General features: G+C 29.7%; 1 protein-coding gene across 6 annotated transcripts in view; it reads left to right on the forward strand.

Annotated features, from left to right (window-relative positions):
- LOC107441879 (Talin_middle and talin-RS domain-containing protein rhea) overlaps positions 1-14487 on the forward strand; it is a 407839-nt gene that overhangs the window by 314104 nt on the left and 79248 nt on the right. The window contains exon 1 of one of the 6 annotated variants that reach the window (XM_071185659.1): positions 8906-9080. The exons of the other annotated variants lie outside the window; for them this stretch is intronic. The gene's annotated coding sequence lies outside the window, so the exon portion shown is untranslated. Of the gene's footprint in view, positions 1-8905; positions 9081-14487 lie in introns of those variants that run through there. 6 annotated transcript variants of the gene reach the window in all.

The following is a 14487-nucleotide window of genomic DNA, read 5'->3' on the forward strand; positions in this document are numbered from 1 at the left end:
CGTAAGTCGCTATTTATGGTGACATCCATAATGTGCGTTCAGTCGCTGATGTCAGTTGTAGGTGGTTGCTTAAATAAGATAGTCTTTATTTTGTTGTGTTAAGTCTTGGCGTCTGAGAGAGTGGTCAGTTGGGCGCAGTTGTCCAAGAAAATTCCATATATATATCTATGTTATATAATTGACTTTGGACCTTACTAATTTCTCTATAAAAAATGACCATAAATGTTTTGTTTTGCTATCAGGGGGGCCACAGAACTGGGTGATACGGGAAAAAGTCCAGGAATTTTATCGAAGTGCAAAAATCAGGGAAATTATTTAAAATACTCCCCCCTCCTCTCTCTCTCTCTAAAAAAAAAAAAAGAATCAATTTGAGTTTAAGTTGTTTATAAGTCAAACATTCTTCTCAAGGGGAAAAAAAAAAAATATAGCCATGTAAAAAAAAAAAAAATTTTTTTTAAAATTTATTTTCAAATTTTATAGCAAGTATAAGCATTTTGTTATATATGTCTTTTGTACCAGAATAAGGCAGGATACCACCATTTTTGGGTAATATATCACGAAATATAGTGTCAGGTGCAAACATTAACGTGCTGCTATAATTGTAAATATGCAAGGAATACTTGGATTCTGTTTGAAGTAATGTGGATAAGTTACAATTCTATAATTAATCTTTGTGCGGATAAAAAAATAATTAATGCGAATAAATTTTAACGATTATACTTATTAGATTACAAAAGCATATTATTGTACATTTATATATACATTGGCATATTATACAACAAAAAAGATACTTAAATTTACATTCATCCTTAAGTTTACTATATACTTTCACTGTTATTCAGAAAACAAAATTTGTTACGTAATACAGTATCACATTAATGTGATGTCAGAATTTTGAAATTATTTTTTTATTCATCTTAGCAGTGTTTCTTAACCTTTTTGGTATAATGGACACCTTTTAAAATTTTTTAAGAAGTCACGGACCACCCCCCTATGAAAAAAATAATTGAAAAAACCATCCATTATTAGAAAACATTTAATTTTATTATTTCAGTAGTATACAAAATTTTTAAAATTAAAATTTTTAATGTGAAGGTTGCTGCTGCTTTTCCTTAATTAACAAATTGAATTGGAGGATAGTGTTCGACAAAGCAACGCGCATATCATGTTCAACATTCAATCGATTTCGATGTTTTGTTTTTATTGTCATGAGTGTGGAAAATCCCGCTTCTCAAAGATACACCGTAGCAAACGGAATTATCGCTGCCATAGATCGCTTTACAAGCAATGGGTAGACTTCTAAACGTTTTAAAAATTAGAAGTAGTTAGCAGATCCCCAAAATATGACTCATGGACCCCTTTCGTGAACCACAGGTTAAGAAACCCTGCAATAGTGTAATTTTCTTTTCTTCTCTTTTAGTTTATTTTCTAATTTATCAGTAATCAAATTCCATTGCTAACTCTGAAATCATTGCATAAATATAACTTAAATAATTAAACTGAAATTATCACATTCTAATAATTTAAAAAAGAATGTAGCTTTCTCTTACCTTTTTTTTTTCTTTTACATTATTATTAATATTTTAGACTGTTCAGGGAGCAAGTTGAAAGGCTTTGGGGACCATCTTTTGCCCGCGGTCCATAGGTTGTGCATCCTTGGAATAAGGCATAACTTTAAAATTCTAAATACATATTTAACAGAGTTCCTCGGAATAATAAAGGCAGCGTGCTTCCTCACAGAAAATGCCACTTTAAGTTTTGAAAGGGCGCTCAGTTAACACCGTAAAAATTTATCAAAATTTGTAATATCATGTAATTACTGAATTTGATCCTAAACAATTTTTAAGTTGACTTCTTATACTATTTTATGTGTATATTTTAAAAAGTAATTTTCCCTCATTATTTAAATAAGAGAAAAATTTGTATTTTATAAGTAATAATTAAAGGCATGCTAAGAGACAATCTCTGTGCATACATATTTTTTTCCGAAAAAAGTAAACTAAGAAATTTTCTTTTGATGAACAATAAGTATTTGTTTTGATTTCAAAAGTAAAAGTAATAATTCAGTAATTTTCTTTTGATTTCAAAAAGTATTTGTCAAAATTTTATTTAAACGATTATGACTATTTTATTTAACGCTTTTCTAATAATCGTTCAAAAGAAATTTTTTAGATGTAGACAATTATCAGTAGATCTTTCTTAAATTCATGAAAAGTATATACAAAAAGTTTAAACTAATAATTGTCTTTTTATTTTATATATATATATATATATATGTATATACACACACACAAAATTACTGAAACAGGACTCTATTTTCACTTAATCACAAAATTATAAGCAGATTTAAAAGACAACTCCTCTTTAAAAGTATGGAATTAGTCAGCCTGCATGGAATCAAGGTAGATCGGAATGTATCGTAACCTTTGTTTAGTAACGGAATTTTTCATGCGAACATTTCAATAAAATGTTATTCCATCTGATTGCGTTGGAGGAAAATAAAAAGCCTCTGATCATGTGAAGTTGTAGTATTCTTGAATTAATGCGCAATTCTGACTGAGATTTCACCCTAACTCCAGGTGTCTTATTAAGGTATGCGTCATTCCGTGTGTTGCCTTAAACTTTATTTTACCTTTGCTTTAATCGGAAAACTCTTTTGCTGGCTGACTCATAATTTATTGTTTTAACTTACGTTCTTTGTTTTGCAAAATCACTTTCTTCGTTAATTTGCCTATTTTCCCATTTTGTGTATGCAATTGGCTTTTTTAAATATTGACCTTAGCTAAAAGCTTTTTTTTTTTCCTTCATCATTCGGTTAGGTTATGTGATGCCTTCTACCGCTTTCAAACTGGTGACTTTCTCTCAACTTTCTTTAACATTTGATTCCCGGTTTAATAAAGTGGTTTTAAAACGATTTTCATCAGCGCTGCACTTAAACAATTTAAACAGCTCATTTTGGTCGATACGAAAAATATGAAACAAGTATTCTCTGAAACTCTTACTCCGTAAAAAGAAGCAGTTTGAGTGCCTTTAACTCAAATTTTAAATTTTTAATGGAAAAATAGTTTAAATATTTAAAAATTTTTTTTTTTAAAGATCGCCAATTTGGCGAAATTTTTCCATTTAAATGAAAATTGTCGCAAAACATTTGTAAAAATAGCTTATTACATGCTTATAAGCGTTATGACGTCGGATCCTTTGAAAAACAGAAAAAGAATTGCTGAAAAGAATTGTTCAAACACGAATTTTTAAATCGATAAATAGCTTAAATATATTTTTAAAAAAAACATTAAGAAATTTTTTTATTTAAAAAATGCCACTAAACAACAGTTAACAAAAAATAACTTAGTATATACTAATAAAAGCTATTTCATATGACGGAGGAGCAGAGCCTTTGAAGAACAGTTTTAAAATGGCACCAGATAGCTTCGTTATCATGGTCTCAAAATGTGCTATCATTTTTGACACATGGAATTATTTAACGATTTTGCAACTAGAGGGCAGCAAGCTACTTTCATAAAGCTAACATAGCAGTGGCTAACAATCAATTTACTTATTATTTCGATATATCGGCATCTAAATTAGCAAGTCTATTCCTCTATTTCTGTGGTTGGCAGCTGATTATTCGATGCGTTAAGAGAGGCATGCATTTCTCTTAACGGATTTAGAGGTTTGTCCGTCCAAAGCACCCCTCTATTAATATCGGATGATGTCCATCGAAGGGTCTTCCGTCGCTTTGGCCTCACCCTCCTATTCCAAACCATCCATCATCTTTCCTCCCTAGGAAATTATTCAGGAGCTTTTGGAAAACGGCTCTCTCGGATAATTTCCAGTTTATTTTGAGCTCTAAGCGCACTCAAAATACTTTAAAGAACAAATTTCTCAGCTCCAGTTTCATCTTTCAATACTGGGTCGATGGTCTTGATGTCACTGTCATATTTTTGGGAGGGAGTTTGTCCTTGGGTTATCTAGACTTTTTGGAAGCCCGATTGGTATAACTTATTTTTTTTATCCATGCCATTTATTGCGGCACATTAATATTTCGGAGTTGACATTTATGTTTTTGATAGATAAGTATTAGTGACAGATGAGTAGTGCTTCTTGTTGTTTTAAAGTTTGTAATTTAGTGTATACTGTGGAGTAAAGTAAGGCCATGAAAGCAGATGATTATTACAGTTTCATTGTGTATGGGATTAGCTTATAGCTCTGTTATGTGCTAATTAATGTATCTTTGTTATTCTTAACCACGCTTATTTATAGCTGATTATTAATGTACAATTTTTTTTTAATAAAGTCCTCTTTTACATGTTCTTTAATTAAGGATTCACGACTTTAAAAGTACTTAGAAGCCATTAAGAGTAATGCTTGAAATCACACAATTATGAAAATATGACGACAATTATTGAAAAGTCTATGTAACCCTAAAATATTGCATTTAATTCTGTGAATTATTTGTTTTATTTAAGGATATCTTGAAAGCAGATTTTACTTCTTTTGTCACCCATGTTAGCTTAAGAAGAATTATATGAATATCAATTCCCTATTTATTAAAGTACTCACTAATGTTTCGGATTGTTTTTGTTTCATTTTATTCATTAAAATGTATTTTAGTGAACTTAATTAACAGATTTTCGTTTTTAGACGTTAAGTAATAGTTGAATCTGACTGTCCTCCCCCTCCCTGAAGTAAACAAAACAAGGGTTTCCCTACACCTATAAATACATTTTCAGTTTAAGTATCCTAATTGTAAAATTAATTTCTGCTAATTCTGAATTATAAACATAAAATTCTATCACTATCCATATACATTCGGTTAGCTGACAATTTGTCTCATAAAAGTGCTGCAATTTGCTTTAAAAAACTTGTTCCAAAATGCAATGATTTGATTTTTATAAATTATTGTTTAATTCCCTCATATCACATACATTAAATATATCCGTTTTATTTTAGAATTCAAATTTTCCCATTCCGTTATTCATAAAATTTGGTGGTCACTTTCCTCTTTAATTTTAAAGGAGCAATTTCATATTGATGTAATTCCAAACATCTTTTCACATCGAATTACATCGCGGGCGGAAGAAGAAAAAAAAAATTTATCTCCTTTTTTCCCACTAAAAAAAGAGACTATCAGAAGTTCTGGATCATTGTCAAAGTAGATAGATAGTAAGTAATATTTGAAAATTATCTTCGCCATCTTGGTTTCAGTTGCTGGCCAAATCATCCATTGGACCACTGCTTCTCATCAATTGGGTGTAGGAGGAAGGACTGGCAGGCTTTCAGATGGTTATCGTCTGCTATAGAATGAATTCTAAATAGTGGAAGATGAAGAGGGAGGGAAACTTGTGATTCGAAACTGGGGGAAAAGAGTATGGTGCAAAAAAAAAAAGCCCTTTCGTTAGCGGTCGGGGAAAATTTTTATGATGTGCGGGAAAACGTTTTTCGGTAATGCTTCCTTAAAATGGAGTGGGGAGTATTAAGTTTTTAATTCCCTTGGATTATGCAAAGCCAGCTCGGGGCTTCATTTAGTGGGTGATACTTTATTGCATTCTTGATATTAATATTTTTATGTGTGCGCATTTCTTAATTTCATATTCTTCGTGTGAAAAAAAAAAGTGTATATTCGGGACCGTTTAAGTAATTCCTAAAAATGAATATTTTTTAATGGTTTTGGACTCTTTGTCTTTCTTTGTGGAAAAATATATCATGAATAAATTATGTGAATTATGCTGAATAAATTATAAATAAAGCAAGGAAAAGTAAACAAATTAATGAAAATAATAAATAACATCTTCTTTGAGGATGCTTGATACCTATTATATTGACACCAATTTTGTATTTATTAAGTCACTGATTATTATGATTAACATTATATTTTATGATATATTTTTTATTTTATTCATTAAAATGTGTTTTTTTTTTAAAATTAGTAACTAAGTTTAAATTTTTTAAGTTATCAGTTTTTTTCTTCTTTCCTTTTTTTCTAATTTCAAAGCTCTTACAGTACTTTTAGTAAAATTTGATAATGTTTAAAAATTTTTAAAGCCTTAAAAATTAATATTGGATAACGAAGTTGCATAAAATGATTCTTAATATAATAAAAGAAAACAGAATATATATTATTTGGAACCGTTTAAATAATTAGTAAAAATGAATATTCTTGCGTAGTTTTGGAACCTTTGTCTTCCTTCGTTGTCAGAAATATAAGTAAATTATCTAAACTGCACTAAATAAATTATAAGTAAAAATAAACGAACCATAAATAAATGATAAATAAGTAGTATTTCCTTTGAGACTGCCCTGTAGTCAAATTCTACTTCCTTCGTCTCCCTGTTAGCATAGATCGAGAATTATATTGTATTGACATCAATTTTCTATTTATTAAGACACTGATTTATATTTTATAAAAAATTTTTTTTATTCTTCAAAACGTGGTGATAAAAAACTAGTTACCAAGTTTTAGTTGTTAAAGTTATCAGTTTTTTTTTTTAAATTTATATCGCCTATAGTATTTTCGGTAAATTTTTACATTGTTTACAAACTTCTAAAGCCTTAAAAATCGATTTTTGAAAACGGAGCTCCATATAATGATTTTTAATAGAATAAAACGGAAATGTTCCCAAATATTAGTCAGTAACTTAATAAATAGTGAAATAGTATGCATATAATTCTCTATAGGTTAACATGAGAGAAGGCAGTATAGTCTGCCTCTAGGACACCTTAAAGTACTTTCTTACTATTTATTTAGATTTTTTGACGCATTCACATAAAAAACATACGTATGAAACTTGTGTGATTGTAATCTTTCAAGGGGTTTTATAATCTCTAACAATAGGCTTACCTAAGGATTGAAAACACCAAAAAAATATTATACAAAAATTTTAATACGCAATATTCATTTCAATAGCTGCTGAAAGAGCAAAAGTAGAAGAAGTTAAAATTTAATTAAGTTAAATTTAAATATTATGTTATTAAATATTGGAAGATTTTTTTAAATTTATTTATTATTTTTATTTTTTTATTTCTAGTATTTATATTACAGTAGTTTCAAAATTTAGTGTCATTTCTTTGATGTTGCAAAACTAAATACAGTTTTTAATAAAATAAATTAATTTGTTACTGAATCGAAATAAAGATTCTATATTACAAATGTAATTTTTTTTAAAAATCAAAATTGAATCGTATACTTTTTTAATCTATGTGTACACTGGTTATCGAATCTTTTTTTGAATACAAAATTCTGAAACGTAGAAAGAAAAAACTGCTTGAATGCCTGGGGATACCAACTGTTTACTTAATCTTCTAAACTCGAAAAACTTTATATAGAAAAAAAAAGTAGCCTAGATTCGTCTTGCGATACACGCCTTTCACCCTTTAAACTACTCTTATCGCATTAGAATTACAATGTTTTTTATTTATTTCAACTTACGCAGTGGTTTGATTTTATTTTTTTTTTTGTAGCTGTTTTCCTTTACATATTTATAATCGTAATTTTCTTTAAAAATGTCCAAGTATATTTTTCTGCTAAATTTGTTGTCTGTTGCATTTCTTACGGTTATATATACTTTGTTGTTCTGCTAAATTAATTATCAGTTGTTTTAGTTAAATTGTCGATTTGGTTTTATCATTTTGTGTTGTTAAGAAATTAATTTATAATTTCATATTTGCTATGAAAATCACATACGCAGAAATATCTTTTGTTGCAGATGGTTAAACGGATTTTCCCCCCCAATAGTTGAACTAATCGTGGGAGTGTTTGGCGGTTTTTTCATTGATACTTGTCACTTAAATTCCACTGTGATTTGAATTGAATGCAAATTTTTAATGATGCAAAAGTGAAATTTAAAAATTAAAAAAAATCAATTTTTCAAATTTATTTTTATAGTCTTAATTTTTTTAAATATTTCAACTTTTTTTTTAAAGATTACACCTATCTAAAATTAAATTACTACACTATTAGACTGCTTGAATGTTCATAAATCATATATGAGGATAAAAATGGCTAAAACAAATGCTCAAGACCTAATGCATTTTACAAATGCCCGCAATCGATCTCCCCCCCCCAAAAANCCCCCCCCCCCCCAAAAAAAGCACGCTTTTATAGTCTGGATTAAAAATCTCCGTGTATACCACTCTATACACAAAACAAAATATTTTTTTTCTTAATTTGATGAAATATATTGCGATTTGTACTTGACAATGTTTCTGCTATGGTCGTATTTTTCTTAAAATGCTATGAGCTATCTAAAAAGGTTAAAATGAAACAAGAAATTTTAGCATTTTTTTCTTCTGAGGTATTTATTACCAAATTATTTTGTGAAGAAAAGAAATTTTGCGAAAAATTCATGGCGAGAATAGCAACATCACATCTTTTTTAAAATTGTTACAATAGACTCTACCAACGTAGGCATGTAAAAATAGTTCTGAAGCAAAATTAAAAACTGCGATTCTGTGCCATAAACAAATAATATAAGTTAGGACACTTTTAATTATTTAGTTGCGAGAAATCTTAATTTAATGGGTAATTTTAAAAATTTGTATACAAATGAAATTGAAGCACATCTATGCTTATAAAATAGTACTCTTGATTACACTGGTACTGGAGTTTTTTTTTCTTCCTTTATATATAACGATGAACCATGTTCTCAGTTGAACCTAGTGCCATTGAATATTACATTCAATTCAATTGAGTTTTTATTGCATGAAATTCTTTCAGTAGAAGATCTAAACATCTTTCCGAATATCTGACCATCTTAATCGTTATTGCTGATAAAATGTACGTGACATTTTTTTTTTTTTTTGGAGAATCACATAGCATTTTACCTAAATATTGTTATTAGTTGTTCTTGCATTCAAGCTACAGGATTGCTTGTGCATATTTTTTCTTCCCTGAAACGGTGTCTCCAAGATAAGAAATGTTTGAGAAGCTCTGTATGATGCTATAAACCACATAATTTATTTATTCCGGAAGCATCTAGTGACTCTTCCTTGCAGAGAGAGAGAAGATCTTTGGAGGATGGTGGGTGATGAGGATCTTTCCAGCTGTTTATTTGACCTTACTCTTCTTCCATTCAGTCAATGAGGTATTTTTGGTTCATTCACTCATCCCACTTTATTTATTTTGTCGGGTTTTAGAGAGAAGCGGTTTCAACTTCTTATGAAAGAAGGGCACTGTTTTTTGGAGAGAGTGGAACGATTAAACTTGTTCTCACCTTCTGATCGCAATGGCTTTAAGACCTGATAACTTACACTGCATCTCTCTTTCTTACCTGCCATTCATTACTTGGACAGCTTTAAAAATATTTGTGCTACTAATTTTATTCTTTGTTATTCTGAAAGCACGTAATGTAAATGTATATATTTTGTTAAATTGAGCTATATATATATAGATTTGTAATCTTTGTGGAAAAGGAATTACTTGTGGAAAAGATATTTGTATTTTACAATTGTGTTTACACAATAGTTATAAGTATTATTTTTATTTATTTTCAATCTGTGCTGGGAAATTTACAATTGAAAAGCGACACTTTAATTTTTGGTATACATTTATTAAGTTATATAAGAGCTATTCTGTTTCACAGCCTTGCTCTATTTTTCGGATATGGATTGCTTTAAAAATGTTAGTGTACTACTAACTTTATTCTTTATTATTCTAAAATTGCGGTACGTAAATTTAGATATCTTGTAAAATTGAGTTACAGATTTGTAATCTTTAGAACAAGTAAAGAAAGTTATTTGCACTTTATGTAAAAAGTTATATGATTTTTTTTCTTTTCTTTTTCTTCTTCTCCATAGTGTTTTTTTTTCCTCCTTCGAAATAGTGCTGTGCTGTGAAATTTAAAATTGAAACGCAGCTTAAATAAATTTTGGGAGACACTTATTAATTATTAGTCCTATTCTGTTCCTCAGCCTTGCTTTATCTTTCAGACATATTGCAAAACATCCAATTACAAAGTTTTAAAATAAAGCGATATTTAAGTCTGTCTACTTCGTAACATTCAGTTATAAACTTGTAGTCTTGAGAACAGGCGAGGAAAAGTTACTTGGAAGTTATTTACCATACTGTACTTTACCTGTTGAGTGTTACTTAATATTTTTTTTGAAGTATTTTGTAATGTTTTCTTTTCCAATTTGTGCTGCAACTGTGCTGTGGCATTTGCAATTGAAACGCAGCACATTTGAGTTTTGGTACACATTTATTTAATTGTATAGCTACCACCCTGTTACACCGCTTTACTCTTAACTCTCGGGTATATTGAAAATCCCACCTTTTTCAAAACCTCAACCTTCAAGTTTTTTAGTGAAAATCTTTTCAACTTGATTTCTTATCGAGACCAGTTATTTCAGTAATATAATTCTGAGGCCACAAAGTATTAGGTATATGGTAAATCGGGTAGAACAACCCTGGCGAACTTGAACAGTTTTTATTGAATTGCCTGTAACACACAAATCTATGCAATGTCCTGGGGGGGGGNGGGGGGGGGGGGGGAAGACGCACGCACCGCTCTTTCTATTTGATATTTTTCGGGGTTCATATTTTTTAATAACTGCTTTTTTTTTAAATTCGTCTAAAATATGTTTCAGAATTTTAATCATTTTACCAAATATTTTTATCAATGTTATTTTAAAATACAGCGCTATTGAATTTTAAGAACTTAAATCGATTTGAACCGATACCTTAACACAGTTGCACCTTCGGCAAAAAATTTACATTTCATTAATTTAAGCAAACCAGAATTGCAGTTATCCGGATTGTCGAATATTCACTTAAATTGGAAACAGACAAGAATTTTTTTTTTCAAAGGGGATTTTGTCCCTTGCTGCTTGTAACTTGTTTGTTTATTGTTAGAAGAAAAAAACTATCATTTACATCTGCATAGGTTTTTTTTATGCTTTTCATTTCTTTTCTCTAAATTTAGCTCGAGAATGTAGCTTGTGATTAAAATTTCATAGACCACCCTTTTTTATGCGATGTGGAGGATGAGAGTTCGGATAATTGGAATTCCGTAATTTTACTTGTCTATCTTTTAATTTTTTTTTATTTATAAAATAATATTTATTGCTCATAAAATAAATAGCCACTGAACTTTTCCCGAAGACATTTGCGATACTCGAGAATGAGCGTTTGCGGTATAATGAGATTGAAGACGCCAGCGTTATCGGTATCATTTTCACTCCACTTCCCGAACCAAACTTCGGCGCCTGCTGTCCTGAAAGCTCCAGCTTCCAACTCAGTTGTGGTAAATACACATTTCTCTCTTCTTTTTTTTTTCATTGAAGGGAGCGATGCTGAAGATTCTTTTTTTCAATTCTCAGGAATATCACTGATTTTTATTCTTTTCAAGCAATAAATAAGAACCAAAACTACATGGCTGATACAAAAGATCTTTATTCATTTATTTCTTTTTATATTTTCTCATTATGAATCTCGTCTTCCCATTGGTCCGACTAAGGGGCTCCGGCCACTGACGGGACCCAGACCTTAGGGGGCCACGAAGCGTGTACGCGCCCCTGTACGCACACATTCCCGCCCCCTATTCTGACGCATGCGCTCTACGCCCTAGAGTTCGGGAGCTCTCCCGATCCAGTGGGAGTCGAGATTCTGGAGTGAAAAGATCCCCCCTTTGCTGCCTCTCTTCATCCCCCGTCCATGCGCCCTGGCAGCAGCGTCCGTCCGTTCCAGATCCGTCCACCCCCCGACTCGCAGATGATTGTTAAATGGAGAATTAGGTGTGCGCCCCTTCTGAAACTGGCCTCTGAAATGGTAAGATCTTCTTCATTGTAAACTAGGGCAATTCATCGATGAGTTGAACTTGATGTTGCACACGATACAGCCTACCTTTTTTTTAGAAAAAAAAATAAGTACTCATTTTTGGCTAAAATAATATCGTTTGGCAAGTCCGAATTATTTTGTCGTTTTCGATTTTTGAAGAATTAAAAGTGGACATACATTCCCGTATCTCACTTTCGCTATATAATTAAATAATACATAAATGAAGAACTAAATCGAACAAACTGATTTTGATACTTTCTCACTTTGAATTCTAATTGTGATCGAAGTTTCTTGTTCTTCTTTCAACTGTGTAAAAATAAATTCAATATCATTTTTCGAATACCGAAATTTAAAATTGCTACTTACTTTGATTTATTCTTTGTTTAAAATATCCTCTATTTACTGGTTCGCTGCACGAAATTCAATTAGGCAATTCATTTGATTGGTAAAGGTCTACGTATTTTATAAGTATGAAAAATTAAGCAGCTTTCAAAATTTCCATAACTCATAAATTATTGCTGTAAATTTTCCTCACTAAGTGCCCTAATGTGTCTAATTTTATATGGACGACCAAACATTTTTATGTTGCCATTATTTAACTTGGCATATTGATCAACGTTAACTTCGTAAGCGGTTGCGAAAAAAAAAGGTTGAAATCTTCACGGTTAGTCTTCTATACATAATTTTTTTTTGTATAATTCACAGCAGTAATTTCATAAAATTTGTTGTAATAATGGTTTTATGGCAGAAAAATTTTAAATTTATTTTCAATTATACGAAGTATTTGTTAAATTAGCGCTAAAATGATCAACTGAGAAATGTTAAATTTCGAAATTTATTTATTTAACCTCAAACTAAATATAGGACTCGAATTCTATTGGAGTTAATTTAATCAATTGTAGGAATTATGTATGTGAGATTTGTGATTGAAAACTCGAAAAATCTCACGAGTGAATTTCTACGTATTAATCCAAAGAAATTTTCGCAATTTCAATGGATTTCAATTGCAGGTAGGAAATAATAAAAGGTTTCGAAAAACCGTGCTACAAGTTTTGATTTCGTAGTGCTATTTTAAGAGTTCATAATTTTCTATTACTTAAAAAAAAAAAAAAAAAAAAATGTTGAATTAACAATAATAAATTTTATTTTCCTAGAAACTAACGAATCTGTTTTTGTTCTGTAACCATATTAGAATCAATCTGTCGAATGCTCTAAAATAGTTGATATTTATACAATTAAATTGTAATGTCTGATTAAAAATGTTAACTTGCTAAATATGACTTTAAAATCTTTAATTTTCTTCTTTATCTCTAAAAAATGTACTACCTAAAAATGTTTTAAACAGTATCGAAAACTTCTGAAAAATAATTCAATTGAAAGAACGTGATGAAAAATTCTTTTTCTGAGATCTAATCATTTAGATTCTTTTTAAAGAAATTCAATAAGCAATTTTATGTGAAGCTAAAATGAATGAACCTAACACCGAATTACCTTTAGGATGCAGAGAAAAATGTATATAAAACACTATGCTTATAAACAGAATCCTATTACAGATTGATAGATTTTTCAATAAATGTAAGATTGAAAATTTCAATAAAATTAAATGCCCTTACAGCAAAACTTTAAAATTGTAAATTAAAATACAATTTTTAAAAGTCCTCATTTATCCTTATTAAAAATCGTTTGCTAAAAATTTTGTGAAAGACGATTTCAAGTAAAATAATGAAATCTCATTTTTACTGTAATTAATGTATACGAGAAAAAATATGTAACCATAATTCGTAGTATTTTCGAATTGGAAAAAATACAGGTAGTTTTTTAAAATAGCCAATATAAAATAATTATAAAAAAAATTGTCTCTGATTTATGTATCAGGAATTGCGGATTAGTAATTTGCCGTAATTGTTAATTTTAAAATATTCGATGTTCTAATAAACGTCAGTATTAAATCTTAAACATACTTATTTTTCCGATTATGGATTGTAAATATTCCTTTTAACGGAATGCATTATTGCAGAGGATATTTTCGTTTTTATTGATTGAACGAATCACCTTTTATTTTTTCTAAGTCACATATTAAATTCTTTATGGATTTTTGTATTCAAAATATTCATTGTTCAATTTTGTCGTTTTGAATTCCTAAGAAATTTTTAGTTCTTTTGCTAATGTATTTCCTTTTCAATGAATATTCTTCTTTATAAAATCGTAAGCAAACAATGTGCTACGGAAAAAAGGGAGAAGGCGTTTTCTCAGTTCTTGTTCGGAATTTTCGTGTTTTCTTCGAATGGGTCGATATTTCATTTTACTCTTGACAACTAGGCTTTACAAATCGTTTTCATTTCTTCAGAAGTAAATTCTATTTCGTTAACCATGTCAGGTATAAATTTATCGTTTGCGTTTTAGAGCCTTCTATTTTTTAAAATAGAATTTTATTTATGCAAATTGTAAACATATAACGGTTAGGCTATTTCTGAAGAGTTTTTAACGGTACTTTTGCAATTGAAATAAAATATTTATTCATTGGAATCTCGATTTTATAATTTCTGTGTAGCTCAACCTTTTTATTCAGAAATTCTGAAATACTGAATTTCTAAGTTGTCGAAGTTTTCTAGAACAAAATAAAAAAGGTTTGCTGTCAAGTAGGGGGTAACTCCAGTTTTCATTAAAAAAGAGTCCCTAGAGTTCTAAGTTTTTTGTAGTATCTTTTAGTTATTCGG

The sequence above is a fragment of the Parasteatoda tepidariorum genome, chromosome 9, assembly GCF_043381705.1.
Source record: "Parasteatoda tepidariorum isolate YZ-2023 chromosome 9, CAS_Ptep_4.0, whole genome shotgun sequence".
Classification (NCBI taxonomy): Eukaryota; Metazoa; Arthropoda; class Arachnida; order Araneae; family Theridiidae; genus Parasteatoda; species Parasteatoda tepidariorum.